Source organism: Paramormyrops kingsleyae, chromosome 17, assembly GCF_048594095.1.
Source record: "Paramormyrops kingsleyae isolate MSU_618 chromosome 17, PKINGS_0.4, whole genome shotgun sequence".
Taxonomy (NCBI): domain Eukaryota; kingdom Metazoa; phylum Chordata; class Actinopteri; order Osteoglossiformes; family Mormyridae; genus Paramormyrops; species Paramormyrops kingsleyae.
In genome coordinates, this window is record NC_132813.1 from 9,588,088 (window position 1) to 9,610,708 (window position 22,621).

At 44.6% G+C, this 22,621-nt stretch overlaps 1 long non-coding RNA gene across 4 annotated transcripts in view; it reads right to left on the reverse strand.

Moving 5' to 3' along the window:
* Positions 1-20,129, reverse strand: part of LOC111840507 (uncharacterized) — a 29,087-nt gene extending 8,958 nt beyond the window's left edge. The window contains exon 1 of one of the 4 annotated variants that reach the window (XR_011983209.1): positions 19,757-20,129. This is a non-coding gene — a long non-coding RNA (uncharacterized lncRNA). Of the gene's footprint in view, positions 1-16,662; positions 16,769-19,756 lie in introns of those variants that run through there. The other 3 variants (XR_011983207.1, XR_011983208.1, XR_011983210.1) reach the window with 3 other exon arrangements.
* Between the last annotated feature and the right edge of the window lie 2,492 nt (positions 20,130-22,621).

Below are 22,621 nucleotides of genomic sequence, written 5' to 3' on the forward strand. Positions count from 1 at the left end.
TTTCATCCATGGCAGCTTTCAAAGCTGAGTGTTCTATCTAATCAAAAGGATCATTTAACTGAAGTGATTTAGGTAAGATCAGGACCTTTCACGAGGCTTGACCTTTCCTGCTTCTTTATAAGATGGAGAAGAGGCCTGCAAGAGGCAGGTGATCAGGCTGAACAGAGAAGTTCAGGCAAATCCTAATGGCCTTAACACCAGTCTCTGAGGAACCCCTGAACACGCACGACCAGCCCGGAGTTCAGAGCTAAAGCCCATATTCACCACAGAATTTAACTACTGGAACTCAGCACCAAAAAGCACACATAGCAGTAAAAAGCAGCTCCCTGTGTTTCTGGAACCATCCTTGTGTGTGAAGGGAGTCTTCTCAGGCTTAAACTACACATATTGCAAGGAAGTTCTTCAAATGTGCACTATGGCCTTACATTTAGGAACAGGTACACTGATACTGGAGCTTAACGGAATAAGATCCCCGACGACCCTCAGCAAATGATGAATGTAAAAAGCTACATAACACGGATGATGATTTTGAGTAACAGGAGGAAAAAAAGTCAAAGTGACAGTGACAATCAAAGGTGGAAGGAGAGGGCAGGAGAGAGGAGGACGATATGGGCAGAGTAGGATGTGTGTCTCCCTGTGTATGAGTCAGTGTCAGGTTTGTTCTTCAAGCCCACATGCAAATGCCGGCACCGCAGCGCCGCTAACGAGGCCTGCGCTTCAAACCGCTCACTGGGCCCATTATTTATTAATGCTCTGCGGCTCCCCCTCCCTACTCCCTCCCTCACGCTCTCGTTTTCTCTCCTGCTCACTGTTGCTAGGGGCCGTCCGCCATTTGCTAGGTGCTCCTGCGGTGGGAGAAGATAGCCTGAAGACAACAGAGAGCATCAAACAGAAACTCCTCAGGTAGAAGGAAAAAATATCTCTGTGGGTCCCATACTCTTCTGCCCTGTGGCCATGCTAACCTTATAGAAAGGCACAATAAACAGACACACATGAACAGACACGCTCGACTCCTGCACATATATCCACAGTCATACATATGCATATAACCAGTGAAATAACATTCTGTTAACACTCCCAGCTGGCCCTGCTCTTCTATTCCCGTTCCTCCGATTCCTGGGGACGACAGCAGCCTAAAAATGGAATCGGTGTCTCATGACTGTCAGTTAAATCGACCCGTCCTACTGGACTCCTAATTGAGGAGGTCAGGGGTTTGGGTCCAAGGGGACCGGAAGGTACTTGCTCTATTCGTGAGCGAGGCACCGTCTCACCAGAGAGCGCCAACCTGCCAGTTGCATAAATCGGCCGTGACTCTGTGGCTCCAGTGGTGCATATGCTTTATATGCAGATGAGGTTAAGCCCGTTCTGCAGATGTGACACACCCAGAATATGCGGGCAGGCTCAGACTCAAGCACCCATTGGCCGCCACTTAAGCATACACTGACCACATAACCTTGCCTCTCTTCCCCCCAATGGCCAGCTCACCTCCGTATTTTCTTAATGCTGTTTCACCTCATTACCGTCTTGCACAACGCTGCAGGTTAAGTTAGCATTTAAACACAGCACAACATACAGAGACCCCTGCACCAGACTCATATATGTTTAGTGAACCAACAGTCATATACTTATTTTCATGCCAGATTTCACTTCTGGCCACCTGCCTAGGGGACAAACATCAGGCGACCATCATGAAATAAACACAGCAGGTCATCTAAGCAAAGAGGTAGATGCCACGACAGTGTGGATGTCAAGGTGAAAACATAGAGCTGGGATCACAAAGGCAGACGACGATCTGCTGTAAGACGGGCATTCGGGTCAAAGGTCACTGAGCAGGAGACGGCACTGGGCATAATCCAGACACTATTCTTCCCATACCTGTTGGGGTGTTGCTGTTTTTTAGAATGTTTCAACATTTCAACTGTAAGTATTTAAAATACAGAATGACCATGCATAAATAAAATTAAGAAACGGAGAAGAAGATGGATCAGAGGTGTCCGGTTGACTAAGAGCCACAGAAGGTGGGGGGGTTTGCGCCTTCATCATCAGGCCATGTTGCGGCTGCATTAGAGGGGTCCTGCGCAGCAGTGCCCCCCCCCCATAATCGCATTTTGGAGGCTCTGGAATAATGACATAAGCAGCACGCCAGTGCATGATGATCCACAGCAAATAGCAAAACACTGTTACTGGGGAATTAGTCCACAGCTGCTGGGGGAAGACAGACAGTGAGGGGGGGGGGGGGCATGGTGAGACAGAGGCACTGTAGTGGGGAGGGGGACAGTGGGCAGGGATGGAGGGAACTTGCAAGAAGGAGGGGGAAGGACTGGACGAATCAGCTTAAGGAAATCTGCGTTAAAATTCACTGCTTAGCTGTCAGTCCCAGAATGCACCTCTGCAGGTCCAAAAGGACGGGCTGCTGAGGCTCTGCATGGAGAACAGGGCCTATCTAGTTAAGGAGCCAGCAAAAGGAGGTGGACTGGCATCCCATCCAGGGGGCCCCCTGCTGCAGCACATGCTCTCTGCCCCCCCCCCCCCCTTGCCCCAGAGAGCAACCCCTGCTACCCCCCCACACCATGTTATTAGGCCAGCAGTGAGCTGGTGCAGCACCCACACCCAATTAACTACTCTGCCCTACAGCACGCTGACAACCTGGATGGGGGGGGGGGGGGGTAATAAAGATTGAATTCTAATAAAACGGTCAGTTCCACTGCAACACACCCTCCACACCACCTGACCTGCTTCCTGTCCATACAATCCCTGGGATCTCAACAAGACATTTACAACAGTCTTTTTCTATTTTCATGTTTAATTCAAATTCAAAATAGGGGAAAAACTACACTCCCTAGTAATACTTCCACTAAAACAAACGCAAACAAACAAATCGAATGAAACAAGGATGTGTATAGGGGCGGGGCCCCATAGGTGCACTGGTCCAAGCTGACAGCTGATTGGCCTGCAGAGTGCCCCCTCTCCTGTCACTCACCAGGCAATAACATATCATTGGCTAATGGTAAGGTTGGCCCTTCTGTATCAATTATAGCCCTTCTTATGTGCCCCACCTAAATAAATCCTAGATTCGTCCCTGCCCTAAAATGACCAAATTTATTCATGACATAAACTCACCAAGCTCTGCTACACCTGGAACATGGAATAGCATCAGACACATGTGCCTGTGTGTATGTGTATGTGCATATATACCAGCCAGAGTACACATGTGCCTGTATGTATGTGTATGTGCATATATACCAGCCAGAGTACACATGTGCCTGTATGTATGTGCATGTGCATATATACCAGCCAGAGAACACATGTGCCTGTATGTATGTGTATGTGCATATATACCAGCCAGAGTACACATGTGCCTGTATGTATGTGTATGTGCATATATACCAGCCAGAGTACACATGTGCCTGTATGTATGTGTATGTGCATATATACCAGCAAGAGTACACATGTGCCTGTATGTATGTGTATGTGCATATATACCAGCCAGAGTACACATGTGCCTGTATGTATGTGTATATACTGTATACCAGCCAGAGTACACATGTGCCTGTATGTATGTGTATGTGCATATATACCAGCCAGAGTACACATGTGCCTGTATGTATGTGCATGTGCATATATACCAGCCAGAGAACACATGTGCCTGTATGTATGTGTATGTGCATATATACCAGCCAGAGTACACATGTGCCTGTATGTATGTGCATATATACCAGCCAGAGTACACATGTGCCTGTATGTATGTGCATATATACCAGCCAGAGTACACATGTGCCTGTATGTATGTGTATGTGCATACTGTATATACCAGCCAGAGCACACGTGCCTGTATGTATGTGTATGTGCATATATACCAGCCAGAGTACACATGTGCCTGTATGTATGTGCATATATACCAGCCAGAGTACACATGTGCCTGTATGTATGTGTATGTGCATATATACCAGCCAGAGTACACATGTGCCTGTATGTATATGTATGTGCATATATACCAGCCAGAGTACACATGTGCCTGTATGTATGTGTATGTGTATATATACCAGCCAGAGTACACATGTGCCTGTATGTATGTGCATGTGCATATATACCAGCCAGAGTACACATGTGCTCAGGCAGGGGGCTGGGAGTGGCTCCGCCCATCCCTGGCTGCACACCCACTCCTCTCCCCTCCTCTGACATGTGTCTCCTGTAGCTGCCGGCGCTGCTCCGTTCGGGTCATTACACCCCTTTTCCTCTTCTTGCTCCTGGCAGTGGGATAGTTAAAGCACCTCTGATTTACAGAGGTGACAGGAATAGATCCCATTCATCAGAGCCACAGCCAGTGGGGAGGCAGGGTGGGAAGAGATGGAGGGTGGGACAGAGGGAGGAAGAGGAGGGAGGATGGAGGAGAGAGACGGAGGGAGAGAGATGGAAGGATGCTAGGGAAAATGGGAGGGATAGAGTGATGATGGAAGGAAGAAGGGAGAGAAAGAAAAAAATGAAGAGGAATGGAAAGTGAAAACAGAGTGGAGGGAAGGGAAGATGGGTGGAGACAGACAGAGGAAGTGAGAGAGGAAGAGGAATGAGCGATTTCTCTCCCCACATTTCCAGGTCCATGTCCCTGTCTGATGTCCACTTTGTCCACACGAAAAGAGCACATGCGCTGCTTAAGGCCTGGAAGGATCCAGCTGCTCTTTCGCCTTTTGCATCCACAGAAGCACGCGGACGGCTTCATTAATTACAGCCTTCGACTGCCTAACAGCCCACGTCTGGCTTTGCGACTGTCCTCGATGCTACATTGAAAAATAAAACTACTTGTGAAATGTGAATGGACAACATCCATTCAAGAGGACAGCCGGGAGAAAGGGGGATAAAGCGAGAGAGGGAAATCGAGAGGGAGAGGCGGCAGTGGAGTGGTGACAGAGAGAGAGGCCAGCGCGCCGTGTGTGTCAGCCCCGCTTTCCCTCCCCAGATCGGATCTGGCCATGTCCCCCGGCACAAGCGCACATTAGCTGCATTAAGTGAGCTGACAGCTCCGTCCCCATTACTGCGGCTGGTGGCACAGCGAGCGCCGCGGCCCAGCCGAGCCGGGCCCGTTCTAGGCTGACAGCCCACAGGCATGCACATGCGTTCACCTGCGCGCACACACACACACACACACACACAAAGCCTGGCCACTGAACACACAGAGACAGGGATACAGATGCAGACGAGCTCAATTGCTCAATGCAATGCACAAAAAGTAAAACTGACAATAGCAAACACACATTCTAAGATTTTAGCCGTTAAATAAATAGTGAAAAATATATCACAGCACCCCATAGTTTACACTTGTGTAATGCACTCAGGCTTTACCTGACACACTAAGCACACTACAAGCAAGGAGTTCCCTTGCATGCTGGGAATATATATTCTTATATATGAGGAGTTTTTCAGGTGGAGCTGATAATGTTCTCTTCATGTGATTAAGATTTGCTTTGGAACACGGATCTCTGTAAATCTGTCAGTAAAATAGCACTTGACAACTGATGCAGGAAAAACCACACAAATCCCATTTGAGTGTGTCCAGGTGCTGGTGGCTGAATGATGGTGAGACTGTGTGTGTTTGCATGTGGTTGTGTGCTGTGCTTTACCCCATATCATAGCCTAGCCAACTGAATTATTGATCACTGCCTGTCTGTCTGGGGTTTGTTCTTAAATAGAGGCCATTAGCTACCTTTGCCTCTTGACTATTAACCCACCAAACCCACACTGACCACAAGTTAAGGGTGGGCGTGTCCATCCCGGGGCAGTGATGTCAGCCAATGAGCTCACTCATTCTGTTCACAGGGTCCATGTTTCCAGTCACCTCATGAGGCGTTGGTGGGTCAGTGGCATTGTCCCACCCCCCAGGATGTGCTCACAGAGCCTGATGCACGCCACTGCAGCCACTTCTAGTCCTTCCAGCCCAGATTAGATTTTAAAATGTTCCTCATTAATCTTCTGCCTTCATGTCTTCTTGCTGGTTCCGTCACATTACCAAATAAAGTCCCTATTCCTTCCTCTTATCTCCATGTCGTGCGCTTCAGTCTCCCCACCTGCAGCGACTCTCACAGTCTGTTCTTCCATGTTCACTTCCAACATCTCCTGCCCATTCAGAGGAAGAACTTCAGCACTGAGAGTGTTTGTCCCAGATCAGAGAACCCAAGAGAGACGGACTGAACCCAGAAGTCATACCAGCTGGTTCCATGAAATATCTCTGCTGGATGGTCCTGTCAATCATGAAGTGGACAGTCTACAAAAAGCATTCAAATGCAACATCACCCCAAACGTGGCCTCAAACATCAACACCAGGAGCCCAGTCCCAGCAGTAATCGCAAAACTGCAGGAGTTCCTACACTCTGGGGGGCTGGAAGGCCGATGATTAACCAGAAGGGTCGGGGAAGAGCACTGGGGTCCTGACCTAATGGTGCATTTTGCCACCTCCTTTCCAAAAAGCTCTGGAGAGGATTATGCGCTCAGCTTGTGTTCCTAGTGAGAGAGAGAGAGAGGGAGGGAGAGCGAGCTGAGGGTGGGGGGTGAATGTTGTTAGTGGGTTAGTGAAGGCGTTGTCCCTCAAATGCTACACTGACAACTGTAATCTCCCCAGGCAAATCCATCCTTAGCCAAACGATGGAAGAAAAGAGGAGAAAGGGGAAAGCCATCTTTATCCAAATCCAATTGCAGCTGGAAAGAGAGGATGAGGAGGAGAAGATCTTGTAATTTGTCTGAGGGATTACTGGCAAAGGGCTCCTAGGAGGACCTGGGCCTGGTGGAGTCTGACTGCTGCCAAAGCGACCAGTGCGTGTGTGTGGATCTGTGTGCAAGCCCGAGTGTGTGAGGCTGAGAGAGACGCCTCTGTCAGCGTGTATCAGCACACGCGTGACTGTTTAAATGCGTGTGTGTGTGTGTGTTTAGTGTGTTTATTCATGAGCACACAGCAGAGATGGCAGAGGAGGAGGAGGAGGAGGAGACACTGGGAGTTACAGTCAGAGAGAACTGACACAGATGCTCCTCAACCACCCCAGTCCATGATTCCTCATACAGTCATGGGCAAAAATATTGGCACCCCTGCATTTATGTCAGAAAACGCACCACTTCTCCCAGAAAATTGTTGCAATTACAAATGCTTTGGTATTGTCATGTTTATTTCTCTTGTTGGCACTGGAAGAATAAAAAAAAAGCAGAGGGAAGAAAAAACAAATCTGAGACATTACAAAAAAAAACGTCAAAAATGGCCTGGACAAAATTATTGGCATCCTCAACTTAATACTTGGTAGCAGACCCTTTGGAATAAATAACTGATTAATCGCTTTCTTTAACAATCAATGAGCCGTTATTTTGGACCACTCTTCCTTTGCCAGCTGCTCCAGGCCTCTCAGATTTGAAGGGTTCCTTCTCCCAGCTGCTGTTCTTAGATCTCTCCACAGGTGCTCTATGGGATTTAGATCTGGACTCATTGCTGGCCACTTCAGAACTCTCCAGCTCTTCATCTTAAACCATTTCTGGGTGCTTTTTGAAGTTTGCTTTGGGTCCTGCTGTAAGACCCATGACCTACGGCGGACACCCAGCTTTTTGACACTGGGCCCTACACTGCGCCCCAGAATTCTTGGGTAGTCTTCAGATTTCATAATACCATGCAAACAGTCCAGACTACCAGTGCCTGAAGCAGCAAAGCAACCCCAGAACATCAGGGAACCTCCTCCATGTTTGACTGCAGGGACCATGTTCTTTTCTTTGAAGGCTTCTTTGTTTTCAGTAAACAGTAGAATGATGTGTGTTACCAAAAAGCTCTATTTCTGTCTCATCTGTCCAGATTACGTTCTCCCAGAAGGATTGTGGCTTCCACGGGTAAGTTTTAGCAAACTTTAGCATTTTTATGTTTCTGTGTCAGCAGTGAGGTCCTCCTGGGTCTCCTGCCATAACGTCCCTTTGCATTCAGATGGCGATGGGCAGTGCCAGCTGACGCTGTTGTACCCTGTGCCTGCAGGTCAGCTTGAATTTGTTTGGAAGTTGATCGAGGTTCTTTATCCACCATTCAAACAATTCTTCGTTGTGACATTTCATCAATCTTTCTCTTCCGTCCACGTCCACAGTGCTATGGGCTGTAAAGTTCTTTACAGGAACATTAAGATCTCTGGAGATAGACTTGGGATTGTCCGTGCTCTTCTATAATTTTGGTTCTCAAATCCTCAGACAATTCTTTGCTCTTCTTTCTTTTCTCCATACTCAGTGTGATACACACAGACACTCAAAAACAAGACTAAGTCAATATTTCTCCATGTTAACTGGTTGGCATGTGGGAATTTCCATATTGGCAGCACCTGTTAATTGCTACAGGTGAGTTGGAAGGAGCATCACATGCTTGAAAAACAATGATTTCTTACAATTCTGATAAGGTGCCAATAATTGTGTCCAGGCCATTTTTGACGTTTTGTGTGGAATGTCTCAGATTTGTTTTTCTTCCCTCTGCTTTTTTGTTCTTCCAGTGCCAACAAAAGAAATAAACATGACAATGCCAAAGCATTTGTAATTGCAACAATTTTCTGGGAGAAGTGGTGCGTTTTCTGACGTAAATGCAGGGGTGCCAATATTTTTGCCCATGACTGTATGAGGAATCATGGACTGGGGTGGCTGAGGAGCTGCTGTGTCAGTTCTCTCTGACTGTAACTCCTCCTGACAGCCCCAATTAGACAGTGTGGCAGTCACTATCAGGCACATGTCAGAATCACTTCACCGGCCTGAACCCCCCCGCCCCCCCTCCCCACCACAGGGGCACGAGGGATGATGGTGGCCGGGGCTGAGTCATTGAGGAAGGTGTGAAAATAGGGTTGGGGGGCAGAGGATCTACCTGGGGAATTAACTTCACCCCAGGAGAGCCCCCGTGCTGGATCCCCTGCCCTTCAACAATATCGCTGGCTCTCTCCTTCCCTCCATCTCTCCATGTTTCTCTCCTTTTAGCTGGAGGTTAATTTATGGTGATTTCACTGTGAACTTTAATATTGAGATATATGATTACAGGTGCTGAAAAACATAACAAGATAAAAGACACTGCACCAGCTATATAACAAGAGGTATCGCTTTAGATAAAAGCAGGACCAAAACAAGAAACAATGCAGCCTCTCCCCAGGTTACGATGGGATTACGTTCATAAGGCAAAAATATCGTAAGGCAAAAATGCATTTTAGTATAGTACACCTAACCTACCAAATACAGTATCTTTGATTTGATTTTTTATAATAGCCTAGCCTACCTTAAACATGCTTAGAACACTTACATAAAGCCTATTTTATAATGAAGTGTTGAATATGTTGTGTAATTTATTGAATAATGTACTGAAAATTAAAAACATTTACCCATTGAAAAGTTTTGCAAAAATCTCGTAACATGGACCAACGTAACCTGGGGAGCGTCTATGTAAGAAAAATAGTTAATCAAACCACGTAACAATAAATGATATGTAAGAAAAACATGTTCAGTCTGGTACAGACCAACGACAGGAGAGCATGATGAGAAAATGAGTGGATTTAATAGTCTGGAGCCCCTTAAGTAACACATGAAGCCTTTGTTCATTCACCAAACTCTTAATTTCGTTCTGCTCTTTACCTGCTCCCGCTGGATTTGTTTCTCTTAAAATGTATGTCAAGGTTGTGCTGACCTCCACAGGGATCCGTCATTTTGACCACGTTTGTTAATTTCAGCCAAAACCCCTAGTATTTTTCACACAATATATTTTGTTTTGTTCAACACTTGTAAGGGCAGCTAAAATTACTAGACCAATGCTGCTAGCATGAAATTTGCATACAAATTTCTGTACATTTTCTATGACAGACACACATCACCCAAATTACAAACATGGCTCCACTTCCTCATGCGACACACACACACACACACACAGGCATGCCATGCACCCAGATTAGGTTTCCATATCTTTGTGGGGACTCTATTAATTTCTATGGGCATAATCCTAATCCCAGCAGTAACAACCTTAACCCCTACCCAGCCCTACCCTTATCCATATATAACCAATCAAAATACAGGACATTTTTAGTTTTTTTGCTGTCACGGAGATCTGAAAAGTGGTCCCCACAGCGTCAAAATAACAGGTTTTTTTTTTTTCCACATTGCGGAGGTCATTTGGTCCCCACGATGTAATATAAACATAGTCCACAAACACACACACACACACACACACAGAGCTCAGTGAATCAGCATCACATCTAACAGGTAGCACATAAAGCACATCAGCTTCTAGCTGTCAGATAGACAGGGTGTGAACAATTCCTGCCCGTCACACAAAGACACTAAAGGGTTAACCTTTCTGCCAGGTTGGAGGGGGTGCCTCTCTTAACGGCAGTCATGTGACTAAAGCCATCTGTTGGCATGGGCTAAATTAATTAGATGAATTCATTATGATTTTGCAGGGAGCACCAGGCTCAAATTAAAATGTCTGCAGCAGCCAGCATAGACCTCTCCTTTTTCTACTCGTATGCCTCCCTCCATTTCTGTTCTTTTTCCTCACCTTCATTCTTTCCGAATCACCGTGTGGGCTTATACATTTCATAATACGATAATACATCCCCTAAACATCTCTGTCCCCCTCTGTAGCCCCCCATCTGTCCCCCCCCCCCCCCCCACCCCACCCCACCCCACCCTCATTCAAATTCAGAAAGCATTCGCAGGGAAGAATCCTCTAATCAACAATTAAAACTGGGGCGGCCAACAGCCAGCAACAGCCACACATCCAGGGCTTAGCCCAGGAGTCACATGATGCAGAGCGGCCAATCGGATGGAGAGAGGATGGGGAGTGCTTTGTATGAATAAGCATCTGAAGAACGGATCTCTCCACTTAATACAGCTGTTGTGACTCCAACTAAAACAGAGACACAATCAGCTGGAAATGCATTTTGACACTGTAACCAGGAAATCTATCCTATACCATTAAACATGAGTAATTGTTGCTGGTCTCCATAACCTTCTCAGTCCGTAAGAATGTCTTTCTTTGTTGATATGAGGATAAGTGTTTGAGAGTGTTCCTGGCTGGCTCCTAAGTCTGTTTTCGACATTCTTGAGTGTGCTGACAGTTTTCTCACAGGCCAACTGAGTGAGGAATAAGCTTAGAAGATGCTTGCTGACCAATGCAATAACATACTGTAGCACGCCTCAGTCAGAAGCTAAATATATAATAAATCAGTTATATAAGATTATTTGGCTTGTTTGAGGATTATTAACCATAATAACGATTATGTCTTTACAGCAGGTCTACCTGTATAAGAGTATGCGTTTTCCTAGATTTATTCATATGTTGCAATTATTATAACATTTTAGACTACATTTTTTACACTTACTACTAAAACCTGTGCTCAACAGTGTTCTGCAATATTTACACCTACTGCTTATTTAAAAAATAAAATCTAGCTATTTTATTCATTGCCTAATCCCATTTATTTGCTAGAGTGCATTAACCGAGCTGGTCTGCTAGCCATAAAATGAAAAATGGGGAAAAATTTTCCGCGAAACGAAACATGCTAATCATGACAGTTACGCCCTGGTAGCTAAAGCTAGCGAAGCGGCAGGACCTGAACGTCAGTGGCGTTACGAGGCCCCCGCTGGCCATTCACACTGTCCACCTGTTGTGCTCATAATTTAGCCATTATTTTACAGCATTTTGCTGGATCCTCCCTCTGATTCTCTTTTCATTTTAATTCCTACCTTCTCAGTATCATCTCTCACTTTGTTTTAAATTTTTTTCTACCACATTGTTGTGCCGAACTGCCTACCAGGTACGTTCGTAGGTGTTCTGTTTAGCTAGCTGAAATTTAAGGCAAACTAGGGCTGTACCACTTGGGGAGGGGCCACTCATTACCACCCCTGAATTACCGAGACTTGGTTCTGACCGTAGCTCTGAATGCACATGTGTGTTCAGGCTGCATCTGGGACAGAATGAGGGTCTGCCCTGGCCCATCTCCTCCTGGCCAGATGGTGCAGAGTTTCATAAATGCAATATTATTAGCCCGCAGCAATCAGTCTGAAATGTAACCGGCTCATGAGGAATTGTCCCAATGCTCCTAATTATCCGTCCAGCATGGGCCAAACTCTACACCACTGCTACCCCCGGACTCATTCCGGTCCATGCACACCCATGCTGTTCAAGAAACCATGTCCCATCCATCTCTCCCTTCCCCAGCAGCTCCTCTCCTGAAGGGTGGGCAGGTGTGATTGTCACACGCATTTTTTTACCCCCCCTGATTCAGGTCCTACCTGTGAGGAAATATTCCCAGCCATCCCGAGATTTCTTTAACGGCGACTGTGGAATTTCACATGTCTGCCACAGTCAGAATGGAGACTGCAGCTGGAGTGGCGACGATGCCACAGTCAAACAGACACTGGCGCACGGCAGCAAACACCCAGACACCACCGCTGTGATGGGTGGACAGATACGGAACAGAAAGTGCAGGCGGCAGACAAAAAAGGAAACAGAGGCGGGGATGATGCGGTTGCCATGACAGAAACCCAGTGCAAGAGCTGGGTAAGTCACATTCTATATAAGAACATTGTTATGGTTTGTTTACATAATGAGGGGCTGATACGGAATCTCCACCTGGACTCTTTGTTGTCTCTAATTCAGATTCTCCGTATGTATGTGTAACAGCAGGGAGAATATGCCAGAAGGTCAGCTGGCCTAAATAAACTGACATCAACAGACAAAGACGGGCCTTCTTCAGCCAGGTGGGGGGGGGGGGGGGTGTGTGTGTACATACATCATCTGACAAAAAAGTAAAATGACAAATTCACAAACAAATGACAAGCATTGAAGAGGAGGGGAGTGAGAGAAGGACAAGGGATGGTGGGAAAAAGAACATTCTAGTTAATTGCTAGTTTAAAACGTTCTTTGTTTGTTTGTTTGTTTTGCCAGGAGCCATGGAGAGACGCAGAGGGGTTCTTAGTGAAGACAAGCAGTAGGGCATCTGGAATGGAGGAGAATATCACAGAAAGACAATGTTGTACGGTGTCCACCAGGATCAAGCCTGCCTCTTGGTTTCAAAATTCCAATGTTAATTGATCCATCCACCCATCCATCTTCTAATAGATTATCACCAGCCCGTGTACCCACACAGCGCACGATGCAGAAATAACACGCAGGGTGGCCAACCAACAAGGTGCAGCTGGTCACTCCTGGGGGGGGGTACGGACTGGGGCAACTTCTGCATGCCGTCTCCAAACAGTCACCAAAAAAACAGAACAGAAATGGGGAGGGAGGCAGATATTAAAAAAATAAATAGATAAATAAAAAACTGCAAGATGACCAACCTGGACCATGTGACAGAGGTTCACTGCAGTAAACCTGTAACCCTCATTCTATCGCTGTAATAATAACAGCTTCACTCCCATGGCAGTAACTCCTGGGCCCTGGGAGAGACCCTGGGGGTGATACTTAAACTCCTTTAGAGCTCAGTGCTCGTCACCGTCTTTCCTGCTTTATGGAGACCTGCTCCTCGTGTGTGAGAATATACTTCCACATGTTCGCACTTCAGGAGGCCGGCAGCCAGAGACGATGCCCTCTCAGCAGCGACACCAAACACTCGCTGTTCTTTCCTCCCCTACTGAGCCAGACCGGGCCCAAAACTTATCAGATGATATATTTTTATTCCAGACAATTTCACACCCGTGGACAGCGACAGGGCCAGACCAGTGACAGTGTCACTGCATGTGAGATACAGAGACAGGATCTCAGTCAAAAGTGTGATATTAAATATAAGGGCACATGTTAGACCCCTGAGACATGAACTACGGCTAACTTCTATTGGCAGGCTACAGAAACGGATACTAAAATTAATTGAATTTAGTGCATAAGTACGGAGGTCAAGAAGATATTTTTTACACTGTTAGCTTGTGATAGCAGAATAATTTTTTTTGAGACCTCGAGAAACTAATCTCATTTTTCTAACCCTAACCTTAATATCAACCCTAACCCTAGCTCTAAACCAAAAAGTAATTCCAACCACCAGTGGTAGTTCTGGGGGGGGGGGGGGTGCCCTTGTAACAACCTGCATAGCCCCTCTGCGGCCCCCTTAAATGCTTAGGCTACTTGGGTCTGAAACAAATGCACCCTAAAATTCTTGCGCACTGCAGAGAGGTTCGCAAAGAGAAAATGAAACACATTTATTTCTGATTCTGATTCTCTAAGCAGGTAGATAAATAACTTCAGGAAGCAACAGGATTCATTCAAGCTACGGCATCTATTTCTTTGCTTGGGTAGCCAAATCTAAAGAGTCTCACATTATTTAGAGGCTTTTCTCTGCAGTTGCAGGAAATCTGCCATGCGATCTATCCAGTCAACAAGTTTTCATTTGGTCCCTCAAACACCTACACTGTGCGCATCAAGACTGTGCAGAGAACCTTTTGAGGCACTCAGTACCTTTAAAGTTCACGCACAAGTTCACATTAAATAGTTCAGGCAAAACAGATACCCGTGGCTGGTGCGTGAGGATGCCAGACACATAATTCATGGAGTGGCTCAAACTACACAGCTTAGAAGACGATGAACCCATTCAGGAAGTAATGTGACCACCACACACATCATGTGATGTGGAAATGGTTCCACATCCATTTCACCACCTCTCCTGGTCAGGGTTACTCATATCAGCATAGTACACAAGGCTGAGGAACACCCCGGGTGGGATGTGCATCTGGTTTGGAGAGCAAACAAAGCAAGGTCCACACGGAGAGTGGAGGTGGGATTTGAACCCAGGATGTGTTGGGTTATAGTACTATCCACTGAGCCACTGTGCTGCAGCAGCCAAGGAAAATAAAAAGTCTATTGTTTTGTACAAAAAAACAACAGCACTGGAGGTGCATGGTGGCATTTACAATCATTGTGGTGAAATAAGTGGGACAGCACCAATAGAAAAAAAAATAACATAAGTAAAAATAAACTGCAGAACAGGTTCACCCAAGAGTGGAGCCAGTCCAATATATCAGCCCGAAGTGCTATCAACAGAAAAATCGAGCTGGATGTTTTCTTCTAAAAATACAAAATATCTGAGCTGCCTGAGGCTCTTTCAAATATTTGATTGCTGTGCAGAAGACTGGAAGGGTACATGGGGAGGAAAATTCTGGATTGGAGGGACAGAGATGCTAGAGGAGTAGGGAAGGGAGGAAAAAAACCCTAGATCAAAGAGGAAAGGTTTGTTGCAGTGAGAATTTCTCTTTTTTTTTCCACAAGGGAAGAACGGAGCATCGCTAATGAGGCAGATGGAAGCCCTGCAGACATGAAATTAGTGCGAGCGACGCACACCAACACGCCACACCACGACATATCAGTAACTGTCACATGTACACTTACTCAGATGTGTGGCTGTCAAAGGAGGCAGAGAGAAAAAGGAGAGACGGAGGCCACATGCCTCTTTCTCTCCTTCCCTCCTTAATTAGCCGTGATCGGCAGGAAAGAGGAAGACAGGAGTGAGCCGGAGGGAGAGAGGAAGGGGGCCCTGTGGCTGATGGATACGATCTGGAAATCACTAGCTGGTCACACTAGAGTAAACCAGCCCAACTGTCTCTCTTTTACATGCTTGAGGTTCAGTTCAGTCTGTTTAGTTAACAACAGACACCCCAAATATTTAAAATTCACACTTCAGCTGACACACTGACAACCACAAAAGCATTTAAAAATAAAAATAGATGGACTGGCATGCTGTCTAGGGTGGGGTGTTCTCTATCCTCATACCCTGTGCTGTATGGGATAGGCTCCACTCCTCCCTGTACTGAATAAGTGATTTGAATATGGATGGATGGATGGATGGATAGATAATAGATTAGTTATTAAACATTTCTGCCTTTTATATGCAGGGATATTGCTGTAGTGGGATGTGTATGTAGCAGGATGTGTATGCAGCGGGATGTGTACGTAGTGGGATGTGTATGCAGTGGGATGTGTATGTTCTACACACTGTCCCCCAAGCGTAGGCACGCAGCGACACCCTGAGGTTCGCAAAGCTCCTCGTCAGATCCTTTAAGGCCCCGCTGATGTCACAAAAAGGGCGTAACAGTGACACCTCTCTATTCTCTTTTGCCTAATGTAATCACTGTCTTTATATTGTGGCAAACACTAAGCATTTTTTAAATCAGATCTAGGCCCCTTTTCAATGTCATTATCGGTTACAAAGTCTGGTATTTGCCACTCATGACAAAATGAGGATCATATTGCCGCGCTTCCTGTAACATTGTCTAAGAGCAATCAAGCTTCGAGCTCCATCCACCTTCCCCACGCCACATCTGCCAGCCTGCGCTGCTGATTATCAGCGCTATGAATAAGCAAGTTCAGAATCAAACCGGCCAGCTAAGATGGCGCCTAAGTATGTAAATATTTAAAGCTACATCGCGTGCCCTGAATCACAGCATATGGTTTAGCGCAGAGCGCCGATGAATACTGAACATCGCGGCGTATAAATAAATATAAGACAGGAATCTGAACTGTCTTCGTCGAGCGACACCGAAATGAATGTGCCTCTGCGGTATGCAAATGTTCCCTGAACTAACGAGCCTGTCTGCCTGATTGGAGCGCCATTGAAATTCTCCTCGCACAGCAACCCTCTCCCTGCCGCTGTATTGCAGTCTTTCCCCTCCCTTCATTCCGCTCCCTCTTTTTTTTCAACAACCTACCCTGCTTTTCCGTCTCTTCCCCAGCATCATGGGCGTCTCCCTCCCCAGTTTTCCGCTTGCATTGGTCCCTCCTCTCTTCTCCTTAGCTGGCATACAACCCAATATCCATGCAGCAGATAAATAAAATGTACATATGGATATAACAAAAGAACTTAAATGTTATATTCAAAATGTGAAAAAAACTGGTAACAACTGGTTAATAAAATGCTATGAGGATTTAACTACTTTATTCTTTTAATTACAGAAATTGAACTGCTGTTGTGGGAGAGTAACACAATACAGGATTATAATATACAGAAAACAGTGGATGTCATGACAACGAAAGTGTAATTACAATCTTGGAGCTAGGAGCAAGAAAATTAGTTTGGGGGCCGGGGGGGGGGGGGGGCTCAACACTATTGCAATCTCAATGGTAATTTGATCTGTCCTGGGCTCCAAAGGTGTTTTATTCTGCAATCTATATATGTGATATGAGGCGTGCTCACTATTGTAGCTAAACTGATGAATTAATAAACATTCACGAGCAATATAAATGCACCTGCGCCTTTGAGGGTACCTAGATAGTTCCACAAAACGCCCCGAACCTTTGCTGCCAAAACATGCAATGGCAGAATTTCATTGTCCTTTTTATTAATGGGTCTGAAACCATGAATTCTGATGTGTTTCGCACACAGGCAGGGAGGGACGCGGCGTGTGGCTCTGTAAACGCTGTATTCAGCGCGGATGCGGGGCGTATTGTAGCCAGCTTTGCTGGTGGCAGAGCGTGACAGAATGGGGGCGGGGCTCTTACTGTCCACTGGGGGAGGGCGGAGGGGCCAGTCAGACTTGAACTCTGCCTGTGGTAGGTTAGCTCTCTACGTCTCTAGAAGACACACTCACACCAACAATTCCCAGACCACACTTAAAACAAGCGTAACACAGAGTGGGTCCATTATTGCTTTTAACTTTCCACTCCACTGTAAGATAATGGTCTTAGAACCTTAGCCCCGCAGCCAGCCACGGATTGGCCAACGTAAAATATACCAAGGGGACCCTCCCCCCAAAGTCAAATATACAACCCCCCCCCCCCCCCCTCTAAAATTCCGACTGCTTTTTGTTGCCAGTCAGTTCTATTTCCCACAGCAACCCCATGCCAGTGCTATAATGTTTATAAGGATGCTTTTGCCTTTCAAATACCACTGTACCATTCTGTCATTTGAATGACTTAAATTGGAGTGTTTGAGTGTTTTAGTACAATTTATATTTCAGATATTTAACATCTTATAATCCCTATCCTACCAAGAACACCACGCACAGCCACACACACCCATCATAAATGCGGTCAGAGTGTAGAATATAGGAAAGTAGTTTTAAAACGTCTCATCAAATGAATTAAACATTTAACTGCTGGAAGAATAACCCTTGGTTATTGATTTATATTTAGGCCTATTGGGTAAAAACTCGTGAATCATTTACAATTATAAATGAATTACTTCTATCGTTTGGGCATTTATTTTAATTTAGTTGATGCTTTTGTCTAAAGCGACGTGCAAATGAGGCAAATAGCGCAAGTCAAGGAGTCGTATATGTACTGTATAACCACAGCTTAGCTATACTTCAAATGAACGCCCAGTTACAAGTGTAAGCAGTAGGCTATTGGATCAAGGGCTGCCCAACATCGTCCAAGCAGGACGATCTTACGGCAAATTGAGGCGCTATGCAGGTGGCGAGAACAGCTCAGGTTTCCGCCGCTAGGACTTACGCAGCAAAAGCCAAAAAATGCACTAAAAAAGTGCAGCAGACTCGGTCAGGAAGGCGGCTCACGCGGATCGCATGAAGAACATGCCGGGCTTATTACAACCAAGCGACAAACGCGCCAAAGCAGATAGCAAAAATCACCACATAGGCCTGCTCGTCGTATGAAATAGATGTATCATCATTATTATCTGATATTTCGCGTGTTTATTTGACAACTGAAATGCGATCTTTACGGGCTGAACAGCGGAACACGAAGTCGGCGCCGCAAACCGTCGCTATCCCGCTCAGCTCGCACAAGTTGTTTTATTATAGGCAAAAAGTCCGCCTGCGACCAAACAAGCGGAGACACAAAACTTTACCCTTACAGATTTTTCTACTATTTGCCGCACTTCAAACTTTTATGTTCCCTTTAAGGAAAATAAAAAGCATTCAAAATATAATTCCAGAAGTGAACAGACAAATTAACAACTGCATCAGCAGCAAATAATAGAAGAAGAAATAATAATATCCCAATTTTCTCTTTTAAAATACATTATAAAATAAAAGCTCCTGATTGACAATCGCATAAAGCTGTGCGACAAAGGAGATTTGACTATATGGAGATGAAATTATGAAACTTTGTTTTGACACAAAAGAACTTGGTCCAGTAGCCCGTGATAAGCAATTACAATTGTTCCATATAATTTCAATTACACTTCGCGAACTGCCGACTTCGAAACTTTAATTACACAAATATGGAATTAAAACAAAGAATAGAAAAATAAAACTAAACTCGGAAGATCATTTGTTTATTCATTGCTGTTTTATTTATGAGCCAAGTTTTAATGTCATGTTAAAAAAAAAATTACGCCACATGTAACATTTTGCGCATTTTACTAAACTATCAACTACTTTGGAACAGCTTCTATGAAAGGCCAACGGACAAATAAACCGCACTTTCACGTTAATAATAAAGTTAAGTGTTAATCAATGCTTTGCGCATAACTTCTGTCGCTCCTTCACACTTATCGTCTCCACAGTTCCGCGATTCCGCTCGAGTGTGATGTGAACCGGGGGGGGGGGGGGGCAACACGTAACCCCGTGGACACACAATAATCACAAACTATGAGTGCAAAGACAATTGCATCTTATAACTGCCATATCAAGACAGAAATCTATCATACACGCATCTTTCCCCCCCTGATACATTTCAATTCATAAATGCAATTAAGTACGTTAACATTAAAATGTGGATAACTTATTGCCATTGTTAAAACAATAACGCAAAATTTCTTAGTCTAGCACATCAATTCATAATAATAGTACCACCGATATTTCAACCATTAGCCATGAAAACAGGAAAAACAGTGTTACTTACGTTCTTGAAGCAAATCAAGTGTTGTGAAAACCAGGTATACTTCTTAAAAAAATGTTCTGATGCAGACGTACAGCGCAGCAGTGAGAGGAGCGCAGCTTCGTGCTCCAGCGCTATGGAGAGAAAATCGGGACTGGCGGAGTCCCGCCTCCATTCCCTGTGTTACCTGGAACCGTCGGTGTAGGGGGGCCTCTGTCAATATTACAATCATCCAACACAAGACTGTTTCTCCACTTGTAACAAAGGAAGGCAAGTCAGTGCTTATAATAACGTTTAGGTGCAATGAGAGGGATGCAACAAGTATAGACAAAAGCGCGTCGTTTCTGACAGAAATGATCAGCAAATAATCACTCTGTACACATATTAATGTCCACTAGCGATTAGTTTATCCTCGTAGCTACACAGTGGCTTCTTACCATATACTACAGAACAAGACTCATTAATAGTGGCGTAAAAATAACAATATGTTTTTAAAGCGCATGCGCGCAGACACTTGAATCACCACAAAATCGTATTCTGTTGTCATGTTAACGCGATTAATGTAATGAATAGTGTGTAGCATGCTTAAGTTAACTAGTTTTACGTCTTTTCAAAAATGGCTCAGTATATAATTTAGAAATGCAGCTATATGAATAATAATAATATAAAACTGTCATAAAACTATTATATCCATAGTGGTTCAAGAGGTTGCAGTACTAGACTGGGGGATGCAGTTGCATTTCAACAGTGTGTGTGTGTCTGGGTAGGGGGGTGGGTGGGGGAGTTTGTCTACATTGTGATAGAACCTGTTATTTTGACATCGGGAGGACTATTTTTTTCAGTAACCACAAAGGGAAATTAAACATTAAAAAATGCTGTGACTGCAATCAAACAACTAAAAATGCCAAAGAAGGTTTTTGTCATAGACATGAATTGACAGTCCCTGCAAAGATATGAATACAGACGTGTGTGTGTGTGTGCATGCGTGTGTGCATGTGTGTGTAAAGTTTAGTAGAAAGGATGGATGAATGGATGGATATGACATACACGATTCATTTGGTCACATGATTTAAATCACTTTGTGCTGGCCACATGTACAGAAGCAGGACTCACAGAAAGATCGACTGTTGCGGGGAGTGATGCTGACTCTCTACACAGGAATAAGCGAAACAGCACAGCCAGGAGTTCCTGTACACACATTGTGATGCGGATGCAAGCAAAGAAGTTTATCTGATGATATGCGAAAGACTTTTTCATAAACACACGTCTTCTCCTTCTTAGTTCATCCTCTCCAAAATTAAAGAGTTTAAAGTCCATTTAAGCTTTTAATGATTAAGTGTCCATAGACTTGGGAAATTCTTTACATTTTACTTACATATTTTTAAAGAACTAGATCTGTTGTATAAGCAGTGAATCATTGATCTAAGTACCAGTCACATATTGCATGTCAAACTACACATTGCAACATTAATAATCTGCATCTAATTTCAATCTCCCCAATATGAATCGCAGAGTCCTCCAGATTTATTTTACTTTATTGTTCATTAACTTCATCGTACATGACCCTTTCAATGTGGCAAATGTATTCAAAGAAAAGAAAAACTCACTTTAAAAAATTTTCAAAAAATTCCTTGCTGTCATTCTGTATTCCAGTCCATCCATATGTTTTTCATAGGCGCTTACAGTACCTCCTGCCAGGAAGCCAGCAGCTGGGACGCCCTAGATGAGTTTATCTCACAATATATACAGTACTTAAACACCATACTTAGAACCTTAGATGAGTTTATCTCACAATATATACTTAAACACCATACTTAGAACCCTAGATGAGTTTATCTCACAGTATATACTTAAACACCATACTTAGAACCTTAGATGAGTTTATCTCACAGTATATACTTAAACACCATACTTAGAACACTAGATGAGTTTATCTCACAGTATATACTTAAACACCATACTTAGAACCCTAGATGAGTTTATCTCACAGTATATACTTAAACACCATACTTAGAACCCTAGATGAGTTTATCTCACAGCTCCATGGGCTCCATGTGTGTGGAGTTTGCATGTCCTCCCCGTGTCATCGTAGGGTTTCCTCCGGGTATTCCGGTCCCCCTTCCTACAGTCCAAAAACATGCTGAGGTTAATTGGAGCTGCCAAGTTGCCCATATGTGTGAGTGTGCCCTAGGCTCTGGGCCCCCTATGACCCTGAATAGGATGAGTGAGTATAGGAAATGGAGGGATGGTTGATTCACATAAACCATGTGCTCTTGGTCTTTGGGTGGAAGCCAGCAAACCAAGAAAGAAAACATGCAAAGTCTACCCACCAGGAGTGATATTTAACTCATGACCTTGGAAGAGTGACATTACAGTAATACTCAAGAGCCACCTTAGATTTTACGCTCATAGCTATAAACTATAAATGTCATCTGGCTGTTGAATTATATCATTATATAACCATGGATACAACTGGCCAGAGTAAAATTTTGCTATCAATCGCACATCCAACCAGCACATTCTACAATACGAAATGTGACGTTCACATTGTCACAGTGATTTTTCGGCTATACCTTCACGGTTGTGGTTATGTTTCCTACCTCCGTAGCAGCGTTTTGTTTGGGTTTCATGTGGATATTTTGGTTTCCTTCTATGACTTGAAGGCATGCGGTTCACCTGGACCGGTGTCTCCAACTTCCCACAAAGCATGTGTTTGTGTTTGTGCCCAGACGATGGTGACGCTGTGCCATGTGTACCTGGGATATTCTCATGCTGGTTTGTACTGCTTTTTGATGATTAATACTTTTAAGTAATTGTATAATGAATTTTATAATACACTCCCTGACAAAGTGTATAGGCTATGCAAAATACTCTGTGATATTATACAGT